The 23,960-nt window shown below is 38.4% G+C and overlaps 1 protein-coding gene, 1 non-coding gene and 1 pseudogene across 2 annotated transcripts in view; 1 reads left to right on the top strand and 2 right to left on the bottom strand.

The window, feature by feature from the left end:
• KIF6 (kinesin family member 6) overlaps window positions 1-23,960 on the bottom strand; it is a 425,073-nt gene that overhangs the window by 224,128 nt on the left and 176,985 nt on the right. The window lies entirely within an intron of this gene.
• On the top strand, window positions 4,935-5,707 carry LOC119050019 (60S ribosomal protein L7-like; annotated as a pseudogene).
• LOC119050086 (small nucleolar RNA SNORA48) lies at window positions 18,175-18,309 on the bottom strand. The gene has a single exon (XR_005082671.2). It is a non-coding gene; the product is annotated as a small nucleolar RNA SNORA48 (small nucleolar RNA).

Genomic DNA, 23,960 nt, shown 5'->3' with positions numbered 1-23,960 from the left:
TTGTTTCAAAAGCAGGTGTCACTCCTTGATACATAGCTCCTCTGAACCGGCACCATCTTCTTTCACAGTGCTAAGAAGTGCTTGATGAAACTTCAGGGGGAAGGGGGAAGGGTCTGCAGGAACAAGTATAAAGGACGCATGGGCAAAAACAAGGTGGGGGTGGAAACAGGAGGGCTGGGGGTGGGCTGGGATGGGAGTAAAAAGCAGAAGACTGTACTTGAATAACAATTAAAAAAAATGAAGTGCTCAATATTCAAGGACTGAGAATTAAAGCCCTGGGATGGATCTGAATTCCCAGTCTCCAGTGGCAGCAAGGTCAAGAAATGACATAGAAGGAAAAATCTCAACATCTCTACTCCCAAGCCTTGGGGGATAAAGCCAAGACAAACTGGTCTCTCTGAACTCTCTTTAGCCCACAGATTTGTAAGCAAATAAGATAAACTAGAAGTTTACCCAAAGGCTAGTTTCTAAGTTCATTCAATAACTTATCTCCTCCCCCCTAAAAAGCAAGTAATCAAACAAACTCCTTTTCAGTAATAATGAAAAATTTCAACTCAGTTCATCTTGTCCATTTTTAAGATTTAGGATGTTCACTAACAATCTTATGTTTGTGTACTTTTAGTACACTGTTTACAGATGTTGAAATGATAAATTCAGCAAATGGAAAACAGAAGGTTTTGTTGACAGGTCAAGAATTTGAAAGAAAAAATGGAGAGTTCGAAATAAAAACAACTGGAAAGTACCTGAAAGAAGTATTAAGGTATTAAAATAGAATGTCCACATCAAACTTCCACAGAGAGATGCACAGAATCCCACCTGGCAGGCATCCTGGAGAATGGGTGGAAAAGAGAACAAGAGCTTGCAGTCTACAGCTTCATGATGGATATAACATCTGTACGTCCCTTGCGAAGTCATGTAGGGGATAAAGCCTTCATCAGTGTCATTCAAGCAAAATGTGTCTTTTACTTCAGTTATATATCTCATGCACTCAGATATGGACATGCACATATACATATCATTTTCATCTTTATGTTTGTCTGTTTATTTTAGAATTTTTACACTGAGTATATATTACTTATAACTTGGGTCTATTATGGCATGTAAACATGCATACATATATTTACAAAAATTTTGTTTATTTATAATTTTATTTTAAATAAAATATAAACTTTATACATGTTTTCTTTAATGATTGAGGCTGCTACTTTATCTTTAAATTTTCAAATATCTTGGAGGTTTCAGCAAATTTTTCTCACTTAGGGAGTACGTGGAGGTCTGTTATGGTTAAGGAAGTGGACAGTAAGATGCATAGCAAACAACTCCAATTTGGAAGTGTTTCTTGAACAGTCTATTCTGGAAATTTATAGTTTTGGTTTTATTTACCCATTTAGGTATACAGTCTTATATCAACTGTATAAGAAAAACCCCACTCTGAAGCAGCTGATTAATAGTACACAGTCTTAGAGCCATATATATAAAATAATACAAATATTAACTATAAAAATAAAGTTAAAAGTCCAGAGGCAGATCAGTTAGATCTCAGAACCAACTTTGTGTATTGCTATATGCCAGGAGAGAATGTTTGTTTTTAATTCAGCTATGAAATTTATTATAAAAATAGAGTTGAAAAAGAAGGGCATTTTTCTATTGTTCATTAATTAAGTGAAACAATTTTATTTTGCCACTTGGAGGTATAAAATCAATAAGTGACTTTAATTTGTTTAGATATAACTTTTAAAAAGATTTTATTGAATTTATTGGGGTCACATTGGTTAATTACATTACACAGGATTCAGGTGTGCAATTCTATAATACATTATCTGTATATTGTATTGTGTATTCACCACCCCAAGTCTCCTTTCATCACCATTTATCTCCCTATTACCCTCTTCTATCTTTCTCCACCCCTCTTTCCCTCTGGTAATCACCATACTGTTGTCTATGTCAATGAGTTTTTCTTTTCTTTGCTTCCCACCTTCATCTTTTTCACCCAGCTCCATGACCCTCTTCCCCTCTGAAAGCTGTCAGTCTCTTTTCTGTAACTATGAATGTTTCTATTTTGTTTGTTAATTTATTTTGTTCATTAAACTCCACATATAAGTGAAATCATATGGTACCTATCTTTCTCTGACTTATTTTAGTTAGCATAATACTCTTATTTCCATCAATGCTGTCTCAAAAGGTAAAATTTCCTTCCTTTTTATGGCTAAGTAGTATTCCATACTACTGTGGTATGTAAACATACCACAGCTTTTTTATTCATTCATCTGCTAATGGGCACTTGGGCTATTTCCATACCTTGGTGATGATAAATAATGCTACAATAAACATAGGGGTGCACGTATTCTTTCAAATTAGTGTTTTGGGTTTCTTTGGATATATTCCCAGAAGTAGAATTACTGGTTCACAAGACATTTCATTTTTAGTTTTTCTGAGGAAACTCCATAATGCTTCCCATAGTGGCTACACCAGTCTACACTCCCACCAATAGTTCAAAAAGGTTCCCCTTTCTCCACATCCTGACCAGTACTTCTTTGTTGCTTTATATTGATGGTTGCCATTCTGACAGGTGTGACGTGATATCTCATTCTGGTTTTAATATGCATTTCTCTGATGATTAGTGACATTGAGCATTTTTCATATGTCTATTGACCATCTGTATGTCCTCTTTAGAGAAGTGTCTATTCAGATCCTTTGCCCATTTTTAATTGGATTTTTTTTTTGGTGTTGAGTTTTATAAATTCTTTATAAATTTTGGATATTAACTCTTTAATAGCTGTGCCTTTGGCAAATATGTTCTCCCATTCAGTGGGTTGTTTTTCATTTACACATAACCTTTAATTTTTCTGTAGAAATATTAGAAAATACAGCTAGATCAAAAAAATTAAAAGAACAAAATAAACAAAACCTCCCAAAACAAGAAAACCTACTTCTGATTCCAATAACATTTTCATGGCTTTGCCTTTCGGTACTCTTAGTGAATGGGTGTGTTATTGTGAGTATATTCTAAAATGAGACATTAAAACATGATTCACTCCCCTACCAGCCAAGATAGAGGCATAGATAAACACACTGTGCCTTCTCACACAACCAAAAAAAGGACAGCAACAAATTTAAAAACCAAAAAACAACCAGAACTGCCAGAGAATTGAACTGTATAGAAATCTGACAACCAAGGAGTTATAGAAGAAACATTCATCCAGACGGGTAGAAGGGGCAGAGATGGGCAGCCAGGGTGGAGAGGAATCAGGGCAAGGAGGTGGCTGGCAAAATGAGTCGTGCTGTGGCTGATGAATCATGAGGCAGCACCTGGCAGACAAGGCAAAGCAGTGGCTGACAGAGCTAGCAGTCCTACATTTGAGTGTGGATAAACCAGGAGGAACAACTTGGGGGCGAGACAGACCATGCAATCCAGGGTTCCAGTGCAGGGAAATAAAGCCTCAAAACCTTTGACTGAATCAAAGGCATTTTTGTACACCAACAATGAAACCTCAGAAACAGAAATGAGAAAACAAATCCCATTTTATACAGAACAAGAAAAATAAAATACCTAGGAATAAACCTAACTAAGGAGGTAAAAGATCTGTACTCAGAAAACTACATAACTCTGAAGAAAGAAATTAAGGAAGACACAAACAAATGGAAGCATGTACCATGTTCATGGATTAGAAGAATTAACATCATCTAAATGTCCATACTACCCAAAGCAGTTTATAGATTCAGTGCAATCCCTAATAAAATACCGATGACATATTTCACAGATATAGAACAAACACTTCAAAAATGTATATGGAACCATAAATGACCCTGAATAGCTGCAGCAATTTTGAGAAAGAAGAACAAAGCAGGAGGGATCACAATACCTGATATCAAATTGTATTACAAGGCCATGGTAATGAAAACAGCCTGGTATTGGCATAAGAACAGGCACACAACCAATGGAACAGAACAGAGAGCCCAGAATTAAATCCAAGTCTCTATAGTCAATTAATATTCAACAAAAGGGGCAGAAGCATAAAATGGAGTAAAAATAGTCTCTTCAACAAATGGTATTGGGGCAATCTGGACAGCTACATACAAAGAAAGGAAACCTGACCACCAACTTACACCATACACAAAAATAAATTCAAGGTGGTTAAAAGATTTAAATATAAGTTGTGACACCATAGAAGTCCTAGAGGAAGACATTGGCAGGAAAATCTCAGATATTCCACACAGCAATATCTTCACTGATATGTACCCTAAAGCAAGGGACATAAAGGAAAGAATAAACAAATGGACCTCACCAAATTAAAAAGCATCTGCATGGCTAAAGAAAACAGCATTAAAATGAAAACAGAACCAACTATATGGAAAAACATGTTTGCCAATGATACCTCAGACAAGGGTTTGATCTCCAAAATATATAAAGAACTCACATGACTCCATTCTAGGAAGACAAACAACCCAATTAAAAATTGGGCAAAAGACCTGAACAGACAATTCTCCAAGGAGGACATACAGAGGGCACAGAGACATATGAAAAGATGCTTGGCATTACTAGCCATCAGAGAGATGCAAATTAAAACCCCAATGAGATACTACTTCAGACTGGTGAGAATGGCCATCATAAACAAATCAACAAACAAGTGATAGAGAGGATGTGGAGAAAAGGGAACCCTACTGCACTGTTGGTAGGAATGCAGACTGGTGCAGCCACTATGGAAAACAGTATGAAATTTCCTCAGAAAACTAAAAATAAATCTGACTTCTGACCCAGCAATTCCACTGCTGAGATTATATCCTAGGAGCCCTGAAACACCAATCCAAAAAAACCTATGCACCCCAATGTTCACAGCAGCACAATTTACAATAGCCAAGTGCTGGAAGCAACCTAAGTGACCATCTATAAATGAGTGGATCAAAAATCTATGGTACATTGCTCTTTTTTTCTGGCTGGAACCATGGACGGTGCAGAAGAGAAGAAGAAGGTTCCTACTGTGCCAGAAATCCTTAAGAAAAAGCGAGGGAATTTTACAGCTGAAAATCAAGTGCCAAAGAAAGAAGTTTGCCCAAAAGATTCTTTGAAAGGCAAAGTGGAAGCTTATCTATAAAAAAGCTAACCTTCTAAGTGAAGGAATAGAGGCAGATGTACATAACTGAGATTTGAATGACCAGAATGGCAAGAAAAGCTGGCAACTTCTATGTACCTGCAGAACCCAAATTGGCATTTGTCATCAGGATCAGAGGCATCAATGATGTGAGCCCAAAGGTTCGAAAGGTGCTGCAGCTTCTTCGCCTTTGCCAGATTCTCAATGGCACCTTTGTTAAGCTCAACAAGGCTTCAATTGACATGCTGAGGATTGTGGAACCATATATTGCTTGGGGGTACCCTAACCTGAAGTCAGTAAATTAATTGATATACAATCATGGGTATAGGGAAATCAACAAAAAATGAATTGCCCTGATAGATAATAATGCAGTGATTGCTTAATCTCTTGGTAAATATCACATAATCTGCATGGAAGATCTGATTTATGAGATCTACACTGTTGGAGAATGCTTGAAAGAAGCAAACAACTTCCTGTGGCCCTTCAAATTACCTTCTCCAGGAGGTAGAATAAAGAAAAAGACCACCCATTTTGTGAAAGGTGGACCAATCAACAGGCTTATCAGAAGAATGAACTTAGGTATCTACCATGGTCACTTTTGCAATCTGGTCAGTTAATAAATAGGAACTGCTTTAAAATTGAAAAAAATCTATGGTACATTTACACAATGGAATACTACGGAGTAGAGAGAACGAAGGAGTCCCTACCCTTTGCAACAGCATGGATGGAACTGAAGAGCATTATGCTAAGTGAAATAAGCCAGGTGGTGAGGGACAAATATCATATGATCTCATTTTTAACTGGAGCTTAATCAAAAAAATAAAAAAGCAAGCAAAATATAACCAGAGGCATTGAAATTAAGAACAATCTAACAATAGCCAGAGGAGAGGTGGGAGGGGACAATGGGGGGAACAGTTTTTAGGAACTACTATAAAGGACAGGTATACAAAACCAAGGGGGAGGGTAGAAGCAAGGGAGGGAGGTGGGTTTGGCTGGGGTGGTGGGGAGTGGTGGGGGGAAATGCAGACAACTGTAATTGAACAACAATAAAATAATTGAAAATAAATAAATAAAATCTTAAAACAACAACAACAAAACCCCTTTGACTAGAAAAACCCGTGGGGGCTAAGGTAGCAGGGAGAATTTGTTGGAGAGACCCACAGAAATGTACACAAAACCACCCACCTGGGAATCAACACCAGAAGGGCCCACTTTGCTTGTGGGTAGTGGAGAAAGTGACTGAAAGCCAGCTAAGAGCTGAGTAAGCAGCATTGTTCCCTCTTGGACCCTTCCCCCACATTCGGTGCCACAATGCAGAGATGTGGGTTGCCCTGACCTGGTGAATACCTAAGGCTCTGCTTCTTTCTATGTAACAGATGAGCTGGGACAAAAAAAATGGCCCAAATAAAAGAGTACATCGAAGCTCCAGAAAAAATACAACTAAGCAACAAAGAGATAGCCAACCTATAAGATGCACAGTTCAAAACACTGGTAATCAGGATGCTCACAAATTGGTTGAGTACAGTCACAAAATAGAGGGAAACATGAGGGCCATGAAAAGTGAAACAAAGAAAAATGCACAGGGAACCAACAGTGATGGGAAGGAAACTGGTACTCAAATCAACAGTTTGGACCAGAAGGAAGAAAAACATTCAACCAGAAAAGAATGAACGAACAAGAATTCAAAAAATAAAAGGAGGAGAGGCTTAGGAACCGCTAAGACAACTTTAAATGTTCCAGCATCCAAATTATAGGGGTGCCAGAAGAAGAAGAGCAAGAGCAAGAAATTGAAAACTTATTTGAAAACATAATGAAGGAAAACTTCCCCAATCTGTCAAAGGAAATAGACTTCCAGGAAGTCCAGGAAGCTCACAGAGTCCCAAAGGAGTTGGACCCAAGGAAGCACACACCACGGCACATTATATTACATTACCCAATGATTAAAGATAAGGAGATAATCTTAAAAGCAGCAAGAGAAAAGGAGACAGTTACCTACAAAGGAGTACCCATAAGCCTATCAGCTGATTTCTCCAAAGAAACCTTGTAGAAAAGAAGGAGCTGGAAAGAAGAATTCCAAGTCATGAAAGGCAAGAACCTACATCCAAGATTACTCTATCCAGCAAAGCTATCATTTAGAATGGAAGGGCAGATAAAGTGCTTCCCAGAATAGGTCAAGTTAGAGGAGTTTATCATCACCAAGCTCTTATGAAATGAAATGTGAAAAGGAGGTATCTAAGAAAAAGAAGATTAAAACTATGAACAGTATAATGAGAACAAACTCACAACTATTGACAACTGATCTTAAAAAAGACAAAAACAAAACAAACTAAGCAAACAACTACAGCAGGAACAGAATCACAGAAGTAACCCTGTGGAGGGTTATCAGCAGGGAGAGGGACAGGAGAAGGGGGCGGGGGAATACTGGGAATAAGAAGCATAAATGGCCTAAAAAAACCCAGACAGGGGCAGGTTAAGAATAGTACAAAAATATAGAAGCCAAAGAACTTACATGTATGACTCATGGACAGGAAATGAGGGGGAGAATCATGGTGGGAGGGGATGTGCAGGATGGAGAGTAATAAAGGGGGGGGAATGGGACAACTGTAATAGCATAATCAATAAAATATATTATTAAAAAGAGTACACAGGGGCAAAGCCAAAAGGGGTAGGTTCAAGGATGGGAGGCAGGAATGGGTGGGACAGGGGGTGTGGGACAGAGTGAAAATGAAAACAACTGTAGGCGAACAATAAAAATAAATTTAAAAACATGATCACTTCTATATCCTAGTAGAGAAACATGATAAAATACCTATATAACTGAGTAGATTCATCAGCAGCAATAAAAATTATATCAAAAAATTATAGAAAAATAATTTAGTGCATAGCATGAATTATCTCAGTCCTCACAAGAGCACTTTGAGTAGGTATGATCATTATCATCACGCAACAGATGAGTAAATGAAACGCAAAGATGGTATCATTTTCCCATGGTCATAGAGCTAAGATTAAAAGATTTATGTGGAGTGACAATTTTAAGTTAATTCATCTCTGCCCTGACCCATGTGGCTCAGATGGTTAAGTGTCATCATAAAAAAAAAAAAAGGTTTTACATAGCAAAGGAAATCATCAACAAAATTAAAAGACAACCCATAGAATGAAAGAACATATTTGCAGATACATCTGATAAGGGGTTAATATCTAAAATTTATAAAGAACTTACAAAACTCAACACCAAAAAATCCCCCCAAACAACCTGATTAAAAAATGGGCAAAGGACCCGAATAGACACTTCTCCAAAGAGGACATACAGATGGCCAATAGACAATTTCACTAATAATCAGAGAAATACAAATTAAAATGAGATATCATCTCACACCTGTCAGAAGGGCCATTATTAATAAATCAACAAACAACAAGTGCTGGTAAGGACATGGAGAAAGGGCAAGCCTTTTGCACTGCTGGTGGGAGTGCAGACTGGTACAGTCACTGTGGAAAGCAGTATGGAGACACCTCAAAAAAGTAAAAGTAGATGTGCCTTTTGACCCAGCAATCCCACTTCTGGGAATATATCCGAAGGAACCCAAAACACTAATTTGAAAGAATATATGCACCCCTATATTCACTGCAGCATTATTTACAATTGTCAAGATATGGAAATAGCCCAAGTGTCCATCAGTAGATGAGTGGATAAAACAACACTGGGACATTTACTTGATGGAATACTATCTAGCTGTAAAAAAGAAGAAAATTTTACCCTTTGGGACAGTATGGATGGACCTGGGAACATTATGCTAAGTGAAATAAACCAGTCAGAGACAAATATATGATTTCACTCATATGTGGAATCTAAAGGACAAACTGAACTAACAAGGAAAATGGGGACAGACTCATAGATGGACAGCAGGATGACCACTGTTAGGGGGGAGTTAGAAGGCAAAAGGATTGAGCAAGAAGGAAGAAGGACTCGGACATGGACAATGGTGTGGTGAATCCCGGGGGAGGGGGTATAGGGGACTAAATGGTAATGGAAAAAGAATACAATAAGGACTAAAAAAAAAAAGATAATGCATCTCACCCTAATTGGTATGGCTCAGCTGGGTGGGTGTTGTCCTGTGAAGTGAAAGGTTGCTGGTTCAATTCCTCATCATGGCACATACCTGGGTTGCAGGTTGGACCGGTTGGAAGAGGCAACTGATTAATGTTTCTCTCACATGTCGATATTTCTTTCTTTCTCTTTCTCCCTGCTTTCCCCTCTCTCTAAGAATAAATAAATAATTTTTTTAAAGATAATGCATCTTCTTAGAGAAGGAGAGTCAAGGTTAGAATTTAAGTTTCTTGACTCTCAGTCTATTCAGATTTTCTCTGACTGATCTCAGTGACCCTGAGCATAGTCTGAAAAGTAGTTGTGGGCAAAATTCTTAATATTTCAGGTAATTCCTTAGTAATTCTCACTCACAGATAAAATCCATAAGGCGTAGCACACAGTGGATTGCAGACCAGTGTGCACTAAATCTAAATGTCAGAAAGTGCTTTCTATCAACAGACTGGTTCTGAGGACTCTTGTCGATACCAAACACCCTGGGGCAGATCTGAATTAAGGTCGTAGAGATGAAAAATAAATGGCTCATGAAAGAAGCCAGAGAGGACACTGAGGCCCTGGCAGAGGGTTCACTGATTCATTCAATGAGGATCTACCATTGAATAAATAAATCTCATTCATTCAATAAGGCACTTTTCTAGGTGACAGAGACATAATGAAAAATATCACAGATAAATTCCCAGTCCTTAACTCTTTTGTGAAGCAGAGAGAGAAAATAGGATATATAAGAAATTAAATACAATATTGCTGCTATGACGAAAATTAACTCAGCATAAAGGGCATAAGGGTGATGTGGGAAGGTGTATTTTAGAGAAGGGGGCCTGAGAAGGTCTTCCTGAAACTGCGACATTGGAGTAATGAAGACTTTTCGGGGGAGGGATGGAGGAGATCAGGGAGGCGAAGAGTAAGTATGGGATGGAATGAAACCCCAGAGGTTGCCCGGGGCCAGGCCACATGGGGCCTTTGCAGGTCATGGGAAGAGGTTCTGGATAGTGAAGGGATTGTCAATATTACAGTCTCTGGGACAATTTTCACTTATAATTACAAGAAATTAGGACTAACATTCTTTGTTTGTTTGTTTTTAAAGATTATATTTACTTATTTTTAGAGAGAAAGGAAGGGGGAAGAAAAAGGAGAGAAACGTTGATGTGAGAGAGAAAAACATTGATTGGTTGCCTCTCCTATGTGTCCCAATGAGGGGCCAAACCTGCAACTCAGGCTTGTGCCCTGACTGAGAATTGAACCAGCAACTTTTCACTTGGCAGGATGACGCTCAACCAACTGAGCAATGCTGGTCAGGGTGAGGCCCAATGTTCTTGACATTTTTCATTTTATAATGAAAAATCTGTGTAGGACAGAGTTCACTCATATTTCAATTAAGAGGTTGTTCAGACTCCTGCATGTGTGCTTCTCTTTCATTCTCTCTCTCTCTCCATATTCCTCTCTCTCTGTCTCTTGCTCTACACTCCTACATCTCTCTACTTATATCTCTTATCTCTGTCTTTATATCTACTCCTACCTTTCATCATTGTGCAGCCTGGTTTCCTAAAATTTATTCTTCTCTGAGTCTACAGTGGAAGACGCTTCCAGGGAACAATCAGCAGAGTTCATCATGTCCCAAAACTTATAAATTGTAAGGCATAATTTTGAAACATGTTTTTAATAATAGTTTGACAAATAAAACCACTTTGGACACCAGTGGCAATAAACTGAATATGAAAAGGATAAAGCATTATTGATCCAAAATTAAGTACCAACATGAAACTCTCCCTAAAAGACTGTTTTGCCATCTAATTCTCACTAAGACAATATTCACTCAGATATTGTAGGATAATTATTTATTTGTTTTTTGGCTTAATTTCATTTTTAAAATAAACTGAGGGTCACATTATAAGACATAATTATGGTAATGGTCTATCTCAAATTATATGTGACAATCTTGATCTTAATTATTCTGTCCCATACTTTTGGGAAGAAGTTATCAAATTTCAGGTTCAAGAGAGCCACTATACCTATAGTTGAAATTTATTTCATGGTTCTAATCCATTTCAAACATATTGAGAAACTGAACTCAATTAAACTTTTATTAGAGCACTCTAATAAAAAATTTGAACTGAAAGTTAAATGTGATGAAAATGCTTACTGTAAAAGGATGAAAACCCTGATGATTTTCTTTAAGTCACTTCCTCTGTAAAGCCTTCCCTCCCTATACCCCTTCCCTTTGCAAAATACTCCCTCCCCATCTTGAGCCCTGTATATCATGGCAGCTGAGCATTGTCAATAGCATCATATCTGGCTGCCTGCTCTCCTGTCTCCACTGCTAGCCTGTTGGGGGTCCTCCAGTTTGTCTCTGAGCTCCCAGGTTCCCCACTCAGTACGCAATGTAGTATTATTAGTATTCAATCAGTGCTTCTCAATAGCAAAAATTAATAAAACTATAATAAATTAGTTTTATTCCAAAGTGAGATTTATTTGTTAGAAAAATGACTCTTCCTTTAGGTATACTTATTTGCACTTAAATAAAAGTTTGAAAGTCATTGAAACTTTAATCGGTATAGATATATGCCCTTTAAAAATAAATTCTGTATTTGTTAGTTTGAAAACACAATGTCAACTACCAGTTAAGATGTCAGCATAGGTAAGCATGGCTCACCTCCTCAAACACATCAAAATTACAGCTGAACCACCAGCACTCAGAACTGTCAAAAATCAAGTTGATGGAAGTCCATCAACTATGGAATTAAAAAACCCACATCCATCTAGACTGGGAGAAGGGACAGAGACATAGAATAAGCTGGTCCCACACCCACATGTGGTGGATGAAAATTCAGGAGGAATATCTCGAGAGCAAGGAGTCCTAACCCTATTCCAGGTGCCCCCAGCCCAGGGTTCTAGTGCCAGAAAGATAAGTCCCCATAACTTCTGGCTGCAAAAACCAGTGGGGATTGAGTTGATGAAAAAAAGCTTCTGGAGTCCCAAGCATTTCCACTTAAAGAACCCCCCCCACACACACACACTTACTCAGATTTACTCCATCGGAGCTCCAGCACTGAGGTAGTAGCTTGAAAGGCAATAGTGGCATACAGGGAGGACTGGAAGTATCTGGCACCAAGGTGAGAGTGGGGGACAGCTTTCTCCCAGACAGAAAGGTGGGCAGAGGCCATTGTTCCTTTCCTAAACCCTCTCCTCACAGAGCCAGCAGGTAGATACTATATCTGACACTACATCAACCTGGCTAACAGTATTGGCCTCACACTGGGGATGACCTGAGTCTTCATCCCACCCAACTTATGTGCCACCCAAGCTGTTAACAGTGGCTTTTCCAAATGAATGGCTGGTTTTGGCTCATGCTTCACAACTTTGAAAAATTCTCTCGAATAAGCAATAGCCAGCTTCAGTGAGCCCCTAGCCCCTATACCTCTTGCTAAGTGACCCCAGGCTCATCACTAGCAGCAGCTGGCCTAGATTCACAGCTTGGCTTCGCCTGGGAATCTCCATACCCAGATAAGTAGTAGCCATGTGCAGATTGCTTTGTAGCTCATGCAAGGTGACCCCAGGCAGAATACAGGTGGGAGATGACCTTGGTCAGCATCACCTGGAAAACCTCAGGGCCTGTGAACCCAGTGGAGACCTACAGACCACATTGGAGCACCACCGTCCGGCTCCTGACAGCTAATCCTCCACAGAGGGCAGAGGTTGGTGATCAGTGGTTATAGCCAGTTCTTGCAGCTGACTAGCCTGGGTAAATCCCTCCCACTGACCTGCCAATAGCAATCAAAGTTCAACTACAAGAAGAGGGTGTACTTAGCCCACATGAAAATACACCTCGAGTATGCAGCTTGGGTGATAGGGGAGGCTGTGCTACTGAACCCTACAGCCCTAATGTAATAGGTGTGCTGTAGGGTGCTACTGAACCCTACCCTAATGTAATAGGTGTGCTGTAGGGTCATAGAACACCTAATGACTCCCATGCTACCAAGACAGGGAGTCATAGCAGCTCTACTTAGTACATAGAAACAAACACAGGGAGGCTGCCAAAATAAGTAGGCAAAGGAACATGGCCCAAAAGAAAGAACAGATCAAAACTCCAGAAAAAGAAATGAACAAAATGGAGATAAGCAATCTAACAGATGCAGAGTCCAAAACACTGGTTGTAAGGATGCTCAAGGAACTTAAGGACCTCAATGACATAAAAAAAGATCTACTCAGAAATGGAGGATACATTAATTGAAATAAGGAACAATATACAGGATAACAACAGTAGAGTGGATGAAGTGGAGAATCAAATCAATGATTTGGAACATAAGGAAGCATAAAACAACCTTGTAGAACAAAAGGAAGAAGAAAGAGTCCCCCCAAAAAAGAGAAGAAGATAGTATAAGCAGACTCCAGCAGAACTTCAATAGGTCCAACATTTGCATCATAGGGGTGCCAGAAGAAGAAGAAAAAGCAAGAAATTGGAAATCTATCTGAAAAAATAGGGAAAGGAAACTTCCCTAATTTGGTAAAGGAAATAGACATGCAAATGCAGGAAGCACAGAGTCCCAAACAAGATGGATGCAAAGAGGCCTACTCCTAGACACATCATAATTAAATGCCAAAGTTTAAAGATAAAGAGAGAATCTTAACAGCTGCAAGAGAAAAGCAGTTAGTTACCTACAGGGGAGTTCCCATAATACTCTTTGCTGATTTCTCAAAAGAAAGTTTGCAGGCTGGAAGGGCTTGGAAAGAAATACTCAAGGTCATGAAAGGCAGTGACCTATAGCCAAGATTGCTCTACCCAGAAAAACTATCATTTAGAATCCAAGGGCAAATAAAGAGCTTCCCAGACAAGAAAAAACTAAAGGAGTTCATCATCATCAAACCATTATTATATGAAATATTGAAGGGTCTTATTTAAGAAAAAAGAGATCAATACTATGAACAATAAAATGGCAATAAATACATATCTATTAACAAATGAATAAAAAACAAACTAAACTAACAAGAACAGAGACAGAATCATAGACATGGAGAGAGATTCCATAGATGGGAGGGGGCTTGGGGAAATGGGTGAAGAGGTGAGAGGATTAAGTACAAATAGGTAGTTACACAATAGGCATGGAGATGTAGAGTCCAATATAGGAAATGGGGCAGCCAAAGAACTAATACATATGACCCATGGACATGAACAAAGGTGAGGGGATTGCCTGAAGGAGCAGGGGGACACTGGGTGGAGGGGGACCAAGGGGGACAGTTGGGACAACTGTAATAGCATAATAAATAAAATATATTAAAAATAAAACAATGTTTGGTTTTATATTACAACTACATTTTGTCTTGAATATTTAACTTTATAAAGAATATAAAAAGAAATCCCATTAAGTAATAATTTCCAAATAAGTCCAAATATAAAGCAAAGCCCCAAGGATGGAAAGTGAGGTCCTACCTTCTACTTTGAAAATGGATTGAGGGCCTGAGGGTCAAATCTAGCACAGCCCCCAGCTTTCCCAGCCATTTCAACCTGGAAAGAGGGTGTTATTCACCCACAGAAGCAGTGGGTGGCAAAAACAGTGACTTGAAGACCCTAAAGAGCATGAGGGAAGCCTGATTTGGCTGGTGCCCCAGGAGGCTGCAGGAACCTTTTCCCATTTAGTAAAATGGGCACCAAACTAGGGCATCATTTGCTTAAGGTACCTCCTGCCTGCTTACATGCATTTCAATAGCTTAGTATCTTAAATTCTGTGATTATATACTCATGAGTCAGTCAAATAGGTCTCAAGTCTTTCCCTGTGGGGTTTTAATATAACACATATAATCTTTTTCTGTTAATACTCACTGCTTTTCTTTGATTATGTGCCAGAAAATGATATAAATAAAGGTGCTGTGACAGTCACTTAGAGCAGACACAGGCCTTTTAGCATAGTGGGGGACACAGATAACAAACAATACCACGAGGACATGATTGTAAACAGAGATAAGTGTTATGAGGAAAAAGTACAGAAACCATAATAATGTGTAGCATAGTCATGATACAGTTAAGGCTGAAGACTGGAGAAGATGTCTTTGAGGAAAAACAATTTAAACTGAGGTTTGAAGGATGTGTACTCATTATATACTCATGACTGGCTCTATACTAATGACTGGCTCATGAGTATATTTGAAGGATGCCTCTGTGCACACACAAGTTATCGTACTCAGAAATGAGAAGAAATTGCATGTGCAAAGGCCCCACGATGAGACAGCATAAATGATTTAAGGCACTGAAAGGCCAATCTTGTTGAAGGGACAAAGGGGAAAATAATGCAAAATATGGCTGAAAACACAGACAAGGATCTAATCAAGCAGACACTTATGGGCCATATAAAGGATTCTGGTTTTTTTTTTTCCCTAAAACAATGGAAACTTTGAAGTTTCTGAAGAGTTTCAAGAAGAGAGTGAAATGATAAAATTTACATTTAAGAAAAATACTCTGGCTGCACAGACAGTGGCTCAGAGCAGAGCAAAGTGAGTTTAGGGAAACCCATAATGACACCATTTCCGTGGTGGGAAGAAAATGACCAAAGTTTGGACAAGGGTAGCAGCAGCAGAGGCATGGGGAAGTGGCCCAGTTCAGGACATGTTCTGAAGACAGAGTAAACAGAACTTCTAAGTGGATTGGATTTAGAGCATAAGAAAAAGGATAGAAACAGAGGTAACTTCAAAGGTTCTAGCCCAGGCAACTATAGGACTTGTAGAGACATTGACTGATGGGCATTCAGAGCCAGAGACCAAGTCTGGAGAAAGGTGGAGAAGACTTTAATTTGGGGAACTTTGAGTTTGATATCAGTTGTGAGGTAGGTGATGTGATCAATGAATATGGCACTCAGAGAAAAAATTTGGGCTAGAAAGTGGGTATGTGTAATCAGCATTTGGATGGCAACTCAGGTGAGGGGGTTGATGAAATCACAGGAAAAAGTGCAGAGTAAAAGAAGTGCAGGTGCTAGGACAGTCCCTTAAGGAATGTCAACATGAAGGAGGGGGATCTGGCCCAGGGGGCCAACCAGCAGTGTAAGATGGGAAGAAAACAAGAAAGAAGAATATTTCAATGGGGTGGTTAATAACACAGAATGCTGCTGAAAAGTCAAGAAAGATGAGGACTGAAATATGCCCATTAACATTTATCAACATCAAGGTCATGGGTAACTATAACAACACTTTAGCGTGATGTGGCAAAGTCAGACTGAAGCATGTTGAGGAGGGATGGGGGGAAGAGAATGGAGACAGTGAGTGAAAGCAACTTCTTGGAGTAGTTCAGCTTAAAGGAGAGGAAAGGCAGCAGTAGCTAGTGGGGGAGATTGGGTCAAGGGGGAATATTTTGGTTTTATTATTATTTTTAATTTTTTTAAAAAGATTTTATTTATTCATCTTTTAGAGGGAAGGGAAGGAAGGAGAGAAGGAGAGAAATATCAATGTATGGTTGCCTCTCCTGAGTCCCCTGCTGAGAACTGGCCTGCAACCCAGGCATGTGCCCTGACTGGGAACAGAACTGCGATCGTGTGGTTCACAGGCCCGCACTCAATCCTCTGAGCTATACCAGCCAGGGCAATATTTTGGTTTTAAAATGGGAAAAAATTGAGCTTATTCAAATACTATTAAGAGTCCAGTAAAGAGGTAGAAATTGAACATAAAAAAAGCCCAGAAGGATAGCTGAGGTTCCTGAGATGGCAGAAGGGACTGGGATTGAGAGTACAGTTGGTGAGGTCAGCGTTAGACAGGAGACAGAACACAGCCTCCATGTGCAGGGAAGGAAGGAGAGGGTGGGTACAGATGCAGGTTGGTAGGTAAGTTTGGTAGCAGAGCAAGTTCTAACTTGTGCGTGTAGTAATTCATTGTGAAAAGATGTGTTTGTGTGCACTGAAGGGCTTGTAGTCAAAGATAAGTTGCTATTTTAAACTAAATACAGCAAAATGAAAATTCTTCACTGTACAGTTTTGTTTTATTTGGCTCTGTTTAATTAGTAGTCTTTTAACTTTATATTATCTTTTATAATATATATATTTTTAATTTAGGTTAGTTGAGGTTAAATTTACAGAGAATAAGATTTTCAATTCACCCTTTCTAGATGTATATTACTATGAGTCTTGACAAAATGTATAGTTTCATAACTGCTACTAAAATCAACATACAGAATATTTCAATCACCCTAAAGAATTCCTTCTTGCTCCATTATAATCAATTCCCTCCCCCAGCAGCCCCTAGGCAACCACTAATCTTATTTCTAGTCCTACAGTTATACCTTTTACAGAATGCCACACCAGTGGAATCACATCCTATGTAGCCTCCTGCGTCTGCTGGCTTCTGTTACTTACCATGATGCTTTTGAGATTCACTCAGAGTTGTCAAATGTATCAATAGTTCATTCCATTTTATTGCTAAGTAAGATTCAATTGTTTAGCTAAACCAAAACTCACTTAGACACTCACTGGTTTAGGCTGTTCCCAGTTCTGGGAGACTATGAGTAAAGCTATGAGTATTTGTGTAGAAGAAGTCTGTGTGGGCATGCTTTCATTTCTCATAGATAGGTACCCAGAAATGGGATTGCTGGGTTTATGGTGAGTGTTACATTTAATGTTATCAGAAACTGCAAAATAGTTTTTCCCAAGGAATATACCATGTTACATCCCTACCAGCAATGTATCAGAGTTTTAGTTTTTCAACCTCACCAATACTTGTTATTGTTAGTTTTAAAAAGCTACTCTAGTAATTGTATATATTATCTCATTAAGGTTGTAATTTGATTTCTCTAGTGACTAATGATGTTGAGCTTTCATGTCCTCATTTGCCACTGAATATCTTCTGATATAATGTCAAGCCTAATATTTGGTCCATATTATTGTTTGTCTTCTTATTAAATTGTGATAATTTAAACAATATTCTGGATATAAATCTTTGTGAGATACATATTTTGAAAATGGTTTTTAAGTCTGCATTATTTATACATTCTTTATTTTCCTTCTCTTTTTTCCATGTGTCTAGGGCATGAACCAGGCATGAGCACAGACCGCAGCCAGGCTGGCATCAACAAGGAGTTACTTCATTCCTGTCTGATAGGAGACCAGCGTCAGCAAACCAGGTGCAACCGTACCCAGCTCAGGGACATGTATATTCTTAACAGTACCTTTCAGAGAGCAGGTGCTTTAAATTTTGATGAAGTCTAGTTTATAATTTTTTTCTTTTATGGTTTGTGCTTTTTATGTCCTATGGAATTTTTGTCTAATTCAAAGTCACAAAGGTTTTCTCCTGTCTTTTCTTTTGAAGTTTTACATTTTAGGTTTTACATTTAGGTCTGACATTCATTTTAAATAAATGTATGTGGTGTAAGGTATGGGTTGTTATTCTTGTCCAAGTTGTTTTATCTATTCTAGGTCCTTCCTATTTCTGTGAATTTCAAAAGCTGCCTGTCAAATTCCAAACACACACACACACACACACACACCTGCTGGAATTTTGATTGGGATTACATTTAATCTATAGATCAATCTTGGGAGAATTTATATCTCAGTTTTAAATAGCCAAATCCATGAACATGCTATATCACTATTTAAGTGTTCTTCGATTTTTCATCAATGTTTTAAATTTTTCAGCATACAAATCTTGCATATATTTTGTTAGAGTTATCCATAAGTGTTTTATGTTTTTGATGCTGTTGTAAATGATGCTGGCATTTTATTTCAATGTCTAATTGTTCAGTGTTAGTATATAGAAGCACAGTTGAGTTTGCATATTGACTCTATATCCTACAACTTTGTTAAGCTCTTTTATTAGTTCCATTAGCCTTTTTAAACTAGATTCTTTGGTGTTTTCTACATAGACAATCATGTCTGTGAATAAAGATAGTTTTATTATTTCCTTTCTGATTCTTTATACTATATATTTTTATTTTAATTAATATTTTAATTAATTTTATTAATTATTGCATTGACTGGATCCCTTAGTATGGTAAATAATAGAAGTGATAGAAAAGGACACTTTTGTTTCCAATTTTAGGGACAAAGAATTCTTTCTTTCAGTGTTTATTTCATATATATAATGATGACATACAGTACTTCATTAAGTTGTGGAAATTCCCTTTTATTCCTATTTCACTGAGACTTTTGACCATGAGTATAAGTTGAATTTTGTTAAATGCTTTTCTAAATCTGCAGAGATAATCAAATAGATTTTTATTGTTGTTGCTGTTTAGTTTATTGATATGATAAATTACATTGATTTATTTTTGAATGGTAAACTTCTCTTGCATTCCTGGGATAATTTCCATTATTTATTATCTTTCTTATATTTGTTGGACTTTATTTGCAAGTATTTTATTAAATATTTTTATTTATAGGTAATGTTAGTCTGTAGTTTTCTTTTCTTACATTTGTCTGCTTTTGTTACTAGGATGATACTGGTCTTGTAAAATAAGTTGGAAATTGCTCCCTCCTTCTCTGTTTTCTGAAAAAGTTTGTGTTGAATTGGTATTGTTTATGCCTTAAGTGTTTGGCAGGGTTTCTGCGATGTTATGGCCTGAGTTTTCTTTGTTGGAAGACTTTTACTACAAATTCATTTACATATGTAGATACAGGACTGTTCAGATTCTCTATACCCCTTGAGAGACTCAGTAGTCTGTGTCTTCTAAAAATCTGTCAAATTTATCTAAGTTAGCAAATATATTGTCATAAGTCATTCATAATATTTCCTTGTTATCCTTTTAAAAGGAGATTTTTTTGCCCCATTGGAAAATATTCAATGAATGGAATATTTGATTATGCATATATAAATAGACAAAAAGGGAGGGAATTGGAGGGATGTGGCTAAGTGTAAATTCAGTCAGCAGGCTTCTGCAGTAAATATTAATGAAGGTGATACAGGGTGCAGCCAAGGGGGGGGGCAAAAAAAGATTTGGAATAGTGTCCAGAATTCAAAGTGTATAGGAATATTGGAGAGACATATAAGATGTCCTCCCCCCTCCCCCCCACAGGTGTGAGTTGGGGGAAGGAACAAATAGAGCCAGGGCCATTGAGAGCTGTTTTGCATAGCAACAGTTTTGCAGCTAACCTCTGGAATGATTATTTAACATATCTATAACCTTTAACTGGTTTCATAGATATGTTAAATAGCTGTGGCCAAGTTTTGGCCAGGTAGAAAGGGGAGCAACGCTGTTTCAGCAGAGTGAAAGAGTACCACTCGGCTTTGCCAGAATGGAGATCCCTGCAGCCAGATGAAAGAGAGAGCCACGTGGTCTCAGCTGGGGTAAGACCCCTTCTTGCCGAGGTGAAGAGCAGAGAGAACCATGCAGTTTTTGGAAGAGTGCAGACCCTTGCAGCCAAATGAAGAAGAAAGCCACACGCACTTTTGGTACTTTTGGTCAGAGTGCTGACCCCTGCAGCTTTGGTAGAAGAGACCCACATGGCTCCTGGGGTGCCCCCTTTGGCTGTGTGGCCTGGAATGTAGGAAAGACTTTGACTGGAACTGGGTACAAAGAACTCTTGCCAGTGGACCATGAGAGGGTACCACATGACTTTGGATTAACTAGAGATCCTGCCTGACACAGCTGATGATTCCAGCGGCCTGAAACACAGATGTGTGCTCTTTTCCTGATTTACGGTACCCGGAGTTGGGACAGTGGGAGAAGGGAGAGCTGTGGGGGTGTAGGTGTATACCCTGAAAGACTTTGATATTTTAGTGGAGGCATTAAGCCTAAATAGCATTAAATAAACGTTTCGTTTTCTTTTCACAAATCTCTGCATTGAGAGATGTCTTTCCAATTGGCGGTGGACAGAGGAGCCCAGTAGATATTACGATTCTGTCCTTGGGAGGGGTCCCTGTTCTGTAGCAGTTTTTGGCATCCCTAGGTGTGCCAAATATTGTGCCCCCCTTGGGCCTGTTGTTCAGTAACAATCCTATTCTTTGATAGTCTCAAAAGAACCCCAGGCTCCTGCCAGGGGCGAATTTCAGTCCAGATCCTTGCTAGTTAGTGCCTCTTCTGTGCAAGCCCCACACCCCTTGCTTCCTCACACTGTGCTCATTTCCTCTCAGCATCATTGTTTTCATGGTCCCTTTCATCTTATAATGCTACCTTCTCCTTTTTGGTATCCTTTAAGGCTTTTTTAGCTTGCTCAGTGGGTGATATCTGCCATGACTTCCCTCATCTGAGTTCCTACATCAAAATTTAGTTCTTTAGTATTACAGATAATGGGTAAATAATGTATTGAACTGTGTGCAACAAACTGATATTAGACTTACTTATTTTTTAAATTATTTATTGACTTGAGAGAGAAAGACATCAGTCTGTTGTTCAACTTCTTTATGCATTCATTGGTTGATTCTCGTGTGTGTCCTGACCAGGGATCAGACCTGCAACTCTGGTGTATTGGGACAATGCTCTAACCAACTGAGCAAACTAGCCAGGGCCTTGATATTCAATTTAAAAACACAGAGGGCAAAGAGTGCGTAGATAGCATTTTGTTTAATTCTCCTAGTTCACACATATAAGGAAACAAGTCTGCAGAGCCATTAAAAACTAGTATGAGTAGAATTAGAACTCTAAGTAAGGTTTTACAATTCTCGCTGTCCATTTTTTTCCACTAATATATTTTCTTATTCTCTGTGTTAGATATATATATATATATATGTAGGTGTAAATGTGTGTATTGTGTGTGTATATATATATATATACATATATATACATATATATATATATAACTTCCCAATAAAACTATAACTTCTTGGAATAAAACATGCAACTTTCTGTATCTTATATTTCTGACTCCCCTAAAGCACTTATTAAAATAATTAGCATCTAGTAGGTACTCAAAATATTTGGATTGAAGGATTAATTTGTTTGTAAAATTTAACTAAGAGAAATAAGGCAGAAAAAGGCAAATACTGCTGGAACCCACTTATATGTGTAAAATAAGAAAGTTGAACTCAGAAACAGAGATTGATTGATGGTTATAAGAGGCGAGGCACTGAGGGAAATAGGAAGATGTAAGCAAAGGGTCCCAACTCCCAGTTATAAGGTGAACACTTTCTGGGGAATCTAATGTTCAGCATGCAGTCTATAGGTAATAGTACTTACTGCATTACATACTTGAAGATGCTAAGAGAGTAGATCTTAAGTGTTCTCACAACACAGACACACGGACAAAAGCAACTCTGTGAAGTGATGAATGTGTTAACTAAGTTTATTGTGGTAATTAATTCACTATACATGTATACTATTAAATAATCACATTGTACACCTTAAAATTAACACAATGTTTTATGTCTGTTATACAAGTGGGGACCCAGAAAAACAGAATTTATTTATAAAAATTATATATTTATTCTTACATGTTTAAACTTCAGTCACCTTCAAAGTGCTCTCCATTGGATGCAATACACCTGTTGAGACTTTTTTCTACTGCTCAGAACAGTTTTTGAATGCGTAGAGTTTGATGCCTTTTAGTGCTTTTGCCATTTGTTGTTCTACCTCTTCCATACTGACAAAATGTTTCCCTTTGAGGGCTTTTTTCATAGGGGGAAAAAAAGTGTCTTGGGGTGAAATCAGGTGAATAAGGAGGGTGGGGCCTAGGGGTCATGCTGTTTTTGGTCAAAAAGGGCTGAACACTCAGTGTGGTGTGGCAGGTGCACTGGTAAATCACCCATCATGAAAAGGGCAAACCTGTTGAAAAAGTCTTCAAAAAAATTTCACTAAAGCCAAATGCAGCCTCTTACAACAATGCCTGCTGGTACACTGATACAGATGGGTACCTAGAACACTCACCTAGCAGGGGAAGGCTGCACTACAAGGGGCCCATCCTCCAGAAGATAATTTCATTTTTTCTGGGGTCCCCCTCTTAATAAAGCTGGTGGGAAAAAAGAAAAGGATCTGGAGTTTTGGAAGTTCACTTTGGGTGAATTTCAGTCCAAGAAATCCAATTAGATTCCATCTCAGAAGTATACTGTTGTTATGTTGCAAATATTCTACTCATTTAGACTTGAGCCAGGATATACTGCTTCCATCCTAGCCAGACATCTAAAGCACAGGTGGCAAACACAAGTCCCGTAGGCCAAATCCACCCTCCACCTTGTTTTATCTGGTCTGACACCTTGTTTCTATCCAGTGGCAGCACCACACTCTCACTTAACTGTTAAGGGTAGTTACATTTATACAGTCCTAAAATTACATTCAGTCCTTTGAAGGCAACTGTGAGGCTGATGTGGCCCAGGGTGAAAATGAGCTTGACAGCCCTGATCTAAAGGATTTTTCTTCTTTTTTTTTCTTACTAGAGGCAGAAAGAAGTATGTGTTTAGAGAATCAATCAGAATCAAATCTTCACCCAATAAATTCTATACAAGCATTAACATGGCTATGGAGCCTTCATCCAGCTGTCTCTTTTCAAATTTACACAGGCAAATAAGAAGAGATATAAACTAAAAATATTATAATAACTGGAGGCTGACATCTGAAATCTTCAAATGAAGCATCCAAGTCAATGCAACATGTATTTACACTAAGAACTGAAATGTTGAGAATAGTTTGAAACTATTTGATAGGGCTAGGTATTAACCAACATCTCTAAACTGTCCAATGCATACAGAATAGAATACATTATCCATTAAATATTTGCTTTCTGACATCCTTCACAGAGTTCCTGACAGGAATGGTCTTATGCCATGCCAGTCAGCATAAGCTTGGGAATCAAGAGGACAGAGAAATAGACCAGAGATCAAGCATGTCTGCCCTTTGTCCTGCCATGCCATGGACCCTTCCTCTCTTCAACACC

The sequence above is a fragment of the Artibeus jamaicensis genome, unplaced genomic scaffold (assembly GCF_021234435.1).
Source record: "Artibeus jamaicensis isolate MK-2021 breed Jamaican fruit bat unplaced genomic scaffold, CSHL_Jam_final contig_1803, whole genome shotgun sequence".
In the NCBI taxonomy this organism is placed as follows: Eukaryota; Metazoa; Chordata; class Mammalia; order Chiroptera; family Phyllostomidae; genus Artibeus; species Artibeus jamaicensis.
Note: the sequence above shows the minus strand (reverse complement) of the source record. Positions and strands in the feature narration are given on the sequence as shown.